Source organism: Anas acuta, chromosome 1, assembly GCF_963932015.1.
Source record: "Anas acuta chromosome 1, bAnaAcu1.1, whole genome shotgun sequence".
Classification (NCBI taxonomy): Eukaryota; Metazoa; Chordata; class Aves; order Anseriformes; family Anatidae; genus Anas; species Anas acuta.
Window position 1 is genome coordinate 153,338,020 of NC_088979.1, and position 9,146 is coordinate 153,347,165.

The following is a 9,146-nucleotide window of genomic DNA, read 5'->3' on the forward strand; positions in this document are numbered from 1 at the left end:
GTTGATCCTGTATGATCCTGATTAACTATTTCTTTTTTAATTTTTGAATGCTATAGTTGGAAAAGCAATTAAATGTTTGCTCCTTTTAGAGTGTCTGATTTTCTGAGATCCTCTTGAAATGCTTCTCATCCAAGTCAGTTACCTTCCTTCTTTAGCATTAAGGCTGATACTATGGACACCAGAGACACCAGAAGTGTTGTCTCTTTGTCACAGGCAGATACCTTTTAATAAATGTTTAATAGCTTACATCTTGGGAACCTTAGAAACAGTTGCCCTGGTAATGAGATACTGCAAAAATTAACTTCAGTATTTGAACTGGAAATGGAACATTTTCTCTGTGAATGCTTCTGCTGAAACAGTTTATTTCTGAATGAGGACTTAGCAAAGTTAAAAAGAAAAAGAAAAGAAAAAAAAAAAAGTCTGGACCATGGAACAGTACAGATGACAGAATAAAATGGAGAAGTTTCATGGTATTTCTTTGTAACAGCATTCCCTTCTCTCCTGCAGCCTCCTTCCCATTTCCCCCTGAACTAGATACACAATTTACAGAGAAAATATGATGGTTTATTTTCTGTATGTGCCTTTAATCTACTGTTGTTTGAATGTGTAATAAACAATACTGTCTGATTGCTCCCCCTCACAGCGTAACTGTACTGGTATCAATTTAAATTTTTCCTTTAAATTGTTTCTATGTACTTCCCACAGTAACGTACATGTATCATTCTGAAGAATAACTACTGAAGATTTAGAAAAAAATGAGATTGTATCATAAACGCAATTAAGCCAGAAATGAATAAAAGGTCAGCTAAAAGTCAAACAATTTCTTAGTATTATACTCTTTTTTTTTTTTCACAATGTAAATGTACATTTTAATGATACCAAAATGAGTGAAACAGTTAAGATAACGATTGAATGATAGAAACCTTTTCAGAAATTCTTTGGTCTGAATCTTTAAAACTAAATAACATAATATTAAATTAATAGAAATAAATTCTACTTGATGCTTAAAATGATTATACTTCACACTTAAAAACTAATAGCTGTGTAATACATGTAAATAAAGTAAATATTGGCCTTATATAAGGTTCCAGTCTGTGAATCATGGGACATTACTTGTAATTTCAGCTCTGCTTTCAACAGAAATACCTCATATTGCTTGTTAGTGAATGCTGAAAATGGCACTGTCAGATGGGACAATGGAGGATTTTCCTAGAATGCAGGTAAGTGTTACTGGTGGTTAACAAGCTGATACTGCTGACTCCTGTGCTACCCTAATTCTGCTGCTTCTGAAAGGATGTTCATGACAGACTGATAGTTCAAGGAGCAGGCATTTCAAGGGGCAAGGCTAATACAGATTAGCCCCAAATGGGCTCTTTACACTTATTTTCACATCCATAAGTAAATGCAGGCCAAAAAAAAAAAAAAAATCCATAAAATCCAGTCATTGTTTGAGGTGTAAAATGCAATGAAACAGTTCAGACACTTAATCTTGCATTCTACAAGAAGAAGGACCAATTACTTTCCTGTGCATGTCAGAAAGTTGTGTAGAAAGAAAGGTTCTAGCTGGGAATAAAGAGTTTTCATGATGCTGTAATGTTAATTACAAAAGTGGGAGTAAGTCACTCTACTGCTCTGCTGGTTTGTGATTACAGTTTTATCTCCACAATCTAATTGCTAGGGCAAATGCCAGCATTTATATGTCTAAGTGAGCACTCCAAATGTGTACATGTAATTATTGCAAATGCAGGAATGTGCCTGTGAAACCAGAAATCTTTTTTCTGAAAAAATCAGAAATCTTGGAAACCTTTTTTCTAAACCACCTAGGTTAGCAAGTCATTTGTTGTATTAAAGGAAATAAAAACTTCTTATCACAGAAGGCACCATTTCAGGGTTCCTAGCATGTATTTCAGAGGGACAATACTTAAATGTTAATGTCAGGTCCTAATGTTGCAGGATAGGAAGGTCTAAGTATAACACAATTTAAAAAGTACACTCTTGTCACATTTAAGATGAATGGTTGTTTCTTTCAATAGGAGGAAGAATTATCTCATTTTTTCCTTTGAATAGCTAGGTGATTTTAATATCACCAACAGATTTAAATAACATTTTCTGACAGAAAGTATAAATCCAACTGCACCCATGAGGAGGTTTGTGGTAGGTTTGTGGATGATGATGTAGGTGCTGGTCAAAAGAAAAAAAGTCCTGAGAATTTATGCTTAATCTGATCAATAATATTAGCAAAACAATCAAATAAAAAAATGCCTTAAAAATCAACAAGTAACAATGTTTCATTTTGTCAATTTAAAAATGGATTGTTTGGGGGCTTGCTTCAGAATTAGTTTTCATTTCAGAATGGTATTTCAAGCATAAATTTCCCTATGTTTGTTTTAAAACTAATAGCAAAAAGAGAAAGCTAGCAAACTTCCAGACCCAAATGAATTACTTAAGTAAAATAGTCTTGCTAAATCCAAAGCAATATTGATTACAACCCTAAGGCCTCCCCAGGGGGCATGAAGGCAGAGGCTCTCCACTGGGGCTGCCACCAGCTGAGGGTTCTGACCCTGCAGATGGCCAATGACCCAGAATACAGTCTGGAGAAGCACTTAGGACCAAAAATCATCAGATAATTAGTGTTGATGGAAGACACCTTCTGGAGAGAAGCTGGTCAGGATTCTATGACAAAAATGCTTTCTCTCAAAAAATGATAATTTGTCAAGAGTATTATTTGTACTGGAATTGTATGTTTGAAGGAAAAAAGAAGTCTGCTTAGTGTTTCTTGTTAAGAAAAAATCCTGAATAGTGCAGGATGTGGGAGACCTAGATTAAAATCCTTGCTTTAGTCTTTTTCTTTGTAGTCAAAAGAAGATTTAATTATTTATGGAAAGCAGGACAGTTCAAACAAAGGAATTAGAGTTGCTGAATTAAGACCAAGGACCAGAGCCTGGATTTCATACAAGGCAGTCTATTGACTATTTATAGTTGAGAGAAAAAAGGGGTTTAGTGCAGATCAGGAATTTCTGAAATCTTTCACTGCCCTTATAAGAAGCAAATCCAATTCTGTTTTTTTGTCTGGCTGTGTTCCAGGGCTAAGTGGAACTATGCTGGACTAAACATCTAACTCAGAGCTCTCAGTATGGTATTAGTAGAATGAAACATATTTATTATGTCAAAAAATGTGATTTTCTCCTAGAAAGGAGAACATTATAAGGAAATAGAGTATCACCAGTCACTTATTTCAAAATTACTTTGCTTCACAAGACATAAAATACTGTGGATGGGGAAGAGTTAAAAATACTTTTGCAAACTTTCAGCTGGGCAAGGAATATATCTATTAGTGCAGCCAAATGGATTTTTTTTTTTTTCCAATACTACTGTAACTTATTTCAGCTTAAATAAATAATTCTCTTTGAAAATAAATAATCTATTCCCACTATGCAAAGTTTATTTGCACAGACCATAAAATAACATTTATTTATAGTTTGGAGGCCCCTGGGGGGATTCTGAAGATATAATTCATATCATGTATTTATTATCCTTTCTTCTGTCAGAGAGGGAGAGAGAAGATAGGGAATGAGAGAGGAAGAGAATAGTGGGTGGGGAAGGGAGAAGAATAAAGAGAGGGTGGCTGGGAGAGATAGAAAGATAGAAATAGAGCTTGATATACTGAAAAGTGTGAAAAAAAATGAAAAGGACATTAAAATTATCAGCAATCAACACAATTTCAGGTTACTCTTTGAGAATTTAACAATAGCAGGAGAATAAGAAGATAAATGACCTGGGAAAATCATGGGAGAGAAAATGTCAGATTCAGCAGCTGCAGCTTTTTAAATCCTATTAGGTAAGTCTTTCTTCTATAGCTCTGGGGTTGTAGAGGTAAAGTTTGCAGTAACAACAGGAAAATCAATTTTCGTTTATTTTTAGAAGAAATAACTTCCAAAATTAGGATTAAATGTATTTAGAGAAGATGATGCTGCAAACCCTGTTAGGCAAGCCAGAAGTGAGCAGGAGTAGTAAAAACAATCCCACTTATACATATCAGATGCTCAGGAGAAAGGAAGGGCATACATTCTTCCATGCCACTAAGCTGACAGTAGTCATGTTCAGCTCCATACTGATCATCCTTCCTGGCTGATCTTACAAGCCTGCTACAAGAGTGCTGAGTAAATAACTGCAACTTTAGATTTTCACTCAGCATAGAAAGCAGGCAGGCATTTGATTGGAATTCTTCAGTCAATCCTCTCTGCTATGATAAATGAGCTACAAGTAAAGACAAAGCACTGAAACACATCATTGTCTGTGAGAATTTTGCAGTTAGGATGAAAATTTAGATTTGGTGGAAAGCAACCTACAATGAAACAGCCTGACTAGATGACACAGACATAACACATAACACTCCCCTTCGCTTCCCCTCACCCCATTTCTGATGTGATAGTCCTGAGCAAAGGGAAAATTTGAGGCACTAATCTTTTCTTTACTAATATAGGCTTTTTTACAGCATTGTGTGTTGACGACTTCTTGTCTCCTAGTTAATTTATCATGCTGTATTGGCCTGAGGAATACTACTCATGACTCTGACTGCCTTAATATGTGTAATAAGCCCTGCTTTATATGTATTGCAAGTAGTAGTGCTAGCATAGTCAACAGCTGCCACAAACAGAAGTGGCAATAGTACTGATCAACTTTCTTTAATTGAAGGCTTCTAGTGAGACATTTGTCTGGGCCAAATAAATGCTGCTAACCCCATCACTTTTGATTAAAAGGTCCCTGACAGTATAGTTTGTGACACCTCATGTTTTAACAGGTACAATATACCATGATACAAGCCTATGATTCTTGAGTGTCAACACAGATTGTCTCAAGGTTCATGTTAGTTTTCCCTAGTTAATCTTAGCCGTACACAGAGTAGTAGTTATTTATTCATATTTGTTTTCTGTCATATTCTTAATTTATTTGCATTATTTCTTCAGTGCTAGGTTCAAGTGGTTATTCTGTGCGGATTCTTAAAAACCTGTGGGAAGCGCAGTATATTGTGATCACTAATACCTTTACATCCCCCACCCCACTCCCATCCCCTGCCTCTGCTAACACTTCCCTTGTCCCTTAGCTGAATTCCCCATAATAACATATGGAGTTTAGGTGCAGTGGGGAGAAGTTCTCATGATGGAGTCTGAGTGACAGAGAAGTTGAAAAAGGTTTGTATGCCATTTGAAGTACTTGAAGCTTGATAATATGGGTGCAAATATTTCTGGAAAGTCAGGTGAAAAGTCAAATTCTGCCATATTCATGCATTCACCACCTGTATTACATTGTTTAGAAATGAACAGTTGCAGGAGGTGCAGTATGTATTCAAATGCACAAAGATCTTTATCATGTGTGTCAGTTCTGCCTTCTGAACCTGACGCTTACAAAGTTCTTATATCAGCATTTAGATTTTTATTACTGATGTGAAATGTAACAGATTACATTAATCTGCCATAATGTATTGAATAGAAACATTTTTTTCTGTGTGTCTTTATTTATTAGTAAGTAAGCAATATGTGTCATTTTAAAGCATTTTTCCCTTAAGGCAGAAAAATTGATCTGAAGACATCAACGCACAAATCCTCTTACCATGAATGAAAAGGGGAACCTTGAAGCAGTTTAATGTAGCTAGACAAAGACATTATTCTCCACAGACTGCACAAGGAGTGGGGAGAGGTAAATGTCTGCTATATTATGTTTCTCTGTTAGTCAGTCATTGGATGATCGTGTTTCTTCTATTTACCATACAATGATCTGTTTCCTCTCTTTTGTATCCTATATGTGCTTTGAGTGACATACTTGCCATGGAAAACAAATTAAGGAAATTTCTTTGTGAGTAAATCAGACTGTTGAGCAACTAGCATGCTGCTTCAGTGAAGCACTGTTTTTCCAGCTCTTCTTTTTATATCAGTTATTGGTATTTCACTTTTTCCTCCTTGCTTTTTGTGCTGCCTTCCCTTGTTTTTGAGCTTGAGACACTCAGCCACAGGCTGAGAACAAATGGCTTTAACACTATGAAGCCTTGTCTGAATGCTAAGAACGCTCAATCTCAGCTAGTACTTGGGTGGGAGACAGAGCGTAATACAGCTGTAATACGGTATGATGGTGAATGTGTCACTTGTTCCATGTACTGGAAAAATGTCCTCTTAAACAATGAATGCCTCAGGCTTTGAATCTGAAATCACTGCCCACTGTAGTCACTCCATATATCATGTCTAAGGTTATGGCTTTCCAGGTATGTGTTTTGGAAGCAGAGCTGGTACCCTGACTGTTAAGTGAGGTGAAAAATGTGGCCACCTGCTCCAGTCACCGTGGCCCAGGACTACTTAAGCCCAGCTGCTTGTGCCCAGCCCAGTGCCTGGGGACCTAGTGTCTCTGCCCAGACTGGGAGGGGGCATGCGACTTTTGACATCCCCTCTGCAGATCCAACCAGTAGCAAAGATGAGCACATATCCCTGAGACACACAGACATGCAGAGATAGAGCACTGACAAAACCAGTCACACAGGCTGCCCCAACCACAGGCTGCCTTCAGCAGCACTTACACACAGGACTATTAAAACAGACACAGACAGCTGAATTCCCTTCCTCCTCTGCCTGGTAGAGACAGAAGACCCTGGTGTAGGCAGACACACACAGTACTCTCCAGGCTCACAAACACACACACATTCATGGATCCTTCAAGGCACAGCCCTTCTGTCTGTCCAACATCTTCACTCTGTCTGTCCAGCACCCCTGCACAAATCCATTGAGTACCAGCATGGCCTCTCTGTCCATCCAGCACCCCTGCATGGATCCTGAGCACTCATACCCACTTCATGGGTCACCTCCTTGCTGGCTGGTTCAGACTGAAATTCACTGCAACACACCACTCTACCCTTGTGCAGCTTTGCTCATCCTGTCATCAGTTACCAGGGAGAAGAGATCAGCACCTTCCTCACAATTTCTCTTCCTCAGGAAGTTGTAGAGGGCAATAAGGTCACCTCTTAATTTTCCCTTCTCCAGACTTGACAACCCAAGTGTCCTCAGCCTCTCCTCACAGGACATGACTTCCAGCTCTTTTCCCAGTTTTGTTGCCCTCCTTGGGTGCTTTCAAGTACCTTACTATCCTTTTTATATTGTGGAGCCTGGAACAGCACATAATATTAAAGGTGAGGCTACACCAACATCAAATATAGTCAGGTGAATCACTTGTTCTGACTGTCTGGCTCTACGTGCTTAATGCATCCCAAAACATGGTTTGCTGTTTTGGCTGCCCAGACACACTGCTGGATCATATTGAGCATACTGTTGACCAGCACCCACAGATTCCTTTCTGCTGAGCTGTTGTACAGCCAAGCATACCTGTGTCCCACATTACTCTGTCTCAGGTGCCAAACCTGACATTTTCCTCGTTGAACTTTATGCCATTGATGATTACCCGGTGCTTCAATCTATCTAGATCCTTTTGCAAAGCCTCTCATACTTCCAGAGAGTCAACAGCACCTCCCAGTTCAGTGTCATCAGCAAGCTTGCTGAGGACGCATTCCACTGCTTCATCCAGATCATTGATAAAAGTGTTGAACTGAACTGGCCCTAGAATTGAGTCCTGGGGAATACCACTGGTCTGCCAGGTAGATATAGCTCCACTCAGTAAAACCCACTGAGCTCTACCTTTGAGCCAGTTCATCACCCAGTGTAGTGTGAACCTGTTTATCTCACAGTTGAATAATTTATCCAGAAGGATGCTGTGAGGAATGGTATGAAAGACCTTACTGAAATACAGAAAGATTATGTCTGGTAACAGGTAGATTATGTGAGCAATATTATGAAATGATTATGCTCATATATTATATTATGTATTATAATATATATTGTATATATACAGTATATACATGTATATATATATAATGTATATGTATTATATATATTATATTTTATTATATGTATATGTATTATATATATATTACATATATTATATTATAGTCTATATTATTGTAATATAATATATGATGTGAAAAAGATTATGTCAGGTAACAACTTTGGTTTCATTGATTTTTTTTCTTTAATGTTTCCTTGGTTAAACTTGTTTGAAGCCCTGATGATCTCTTATTTTACACGCTACACATCACTCCAATTTCATCTCTCCAAGCAATGATGTTTTCATTATTTTTTGTGAAATAGAAGAAGCCTTTCTACCTTTTTGTCTATTACTTGCTTCATCAAGGTTATCAGAGGTATGTACAAGTAACCATTGCTTCTGCCTCATACTGCATTGCTTCTTTATGCAGTGTATTTATTTTTGTTTAGCAATCTATCAGAGGTGATATTGATCTTCATAATCTATGGTGTTATCTCAGGAAATCAGATTTAATACAGTCATTGCTATTTGCTTTGTCTCTTTAAGAAGGTGATTAATGTGTGTGACATTTACCTTGATTGTTACTCTCTTTAAAGATTGTCTTAATAATGAAGTTCATTTTGGAGGATCCAGCTGGAACTGGCAATATTAGGGGCAAATTAAGTAGATTCCAGTTTTCAGACTGGAAAATCAGAGAAGATACAAACATGCTTTGAAGCACACCAGTTCCCCGAGTGCTGAGAGCTATATGACTATTTTTAAGTTCATTGAAGATGCTCTGGCTCAAATTAAAGTCAAATTATTTGAAACATTCCTGGAAAACATCGGTTTAAAAGCTTCAAAGCCTGAAATGTGGTTGAAGTTAGTCAGATAAGATTTGAATTTCTGAAGGCACACAAACTTATCTACTCACACTTTTTTAAGAACCATGCCTTGCCTAGAAAGAGTTTTCTCTAGAGAAATTTGGCAGTTAACACTTTGATGTTGTTCTAGAGCCACTTTGTCATTCAAGAAAACTGAAAGCTTTCTAGTTTTCTTGGCATATCTTGGCATTCTATGGCAGTTGGCATTGTTAATACTATAGGTTAATACCCCACTGTTTAAGTGCAGTTCTAGGAAGTCACAATAGTCTTAAAAAATAAACTAATCAGCTTTCATGTCTGAGTGGTATTGTCTGTCTATTCCACTGTGTTCTGAATGAAATACTGGCCAGAATATCCATTTTAGTTACAAAATATGTCATAAAATCAAGGTTTAATTTGTACTTCTAGGTATGCAGATATAGT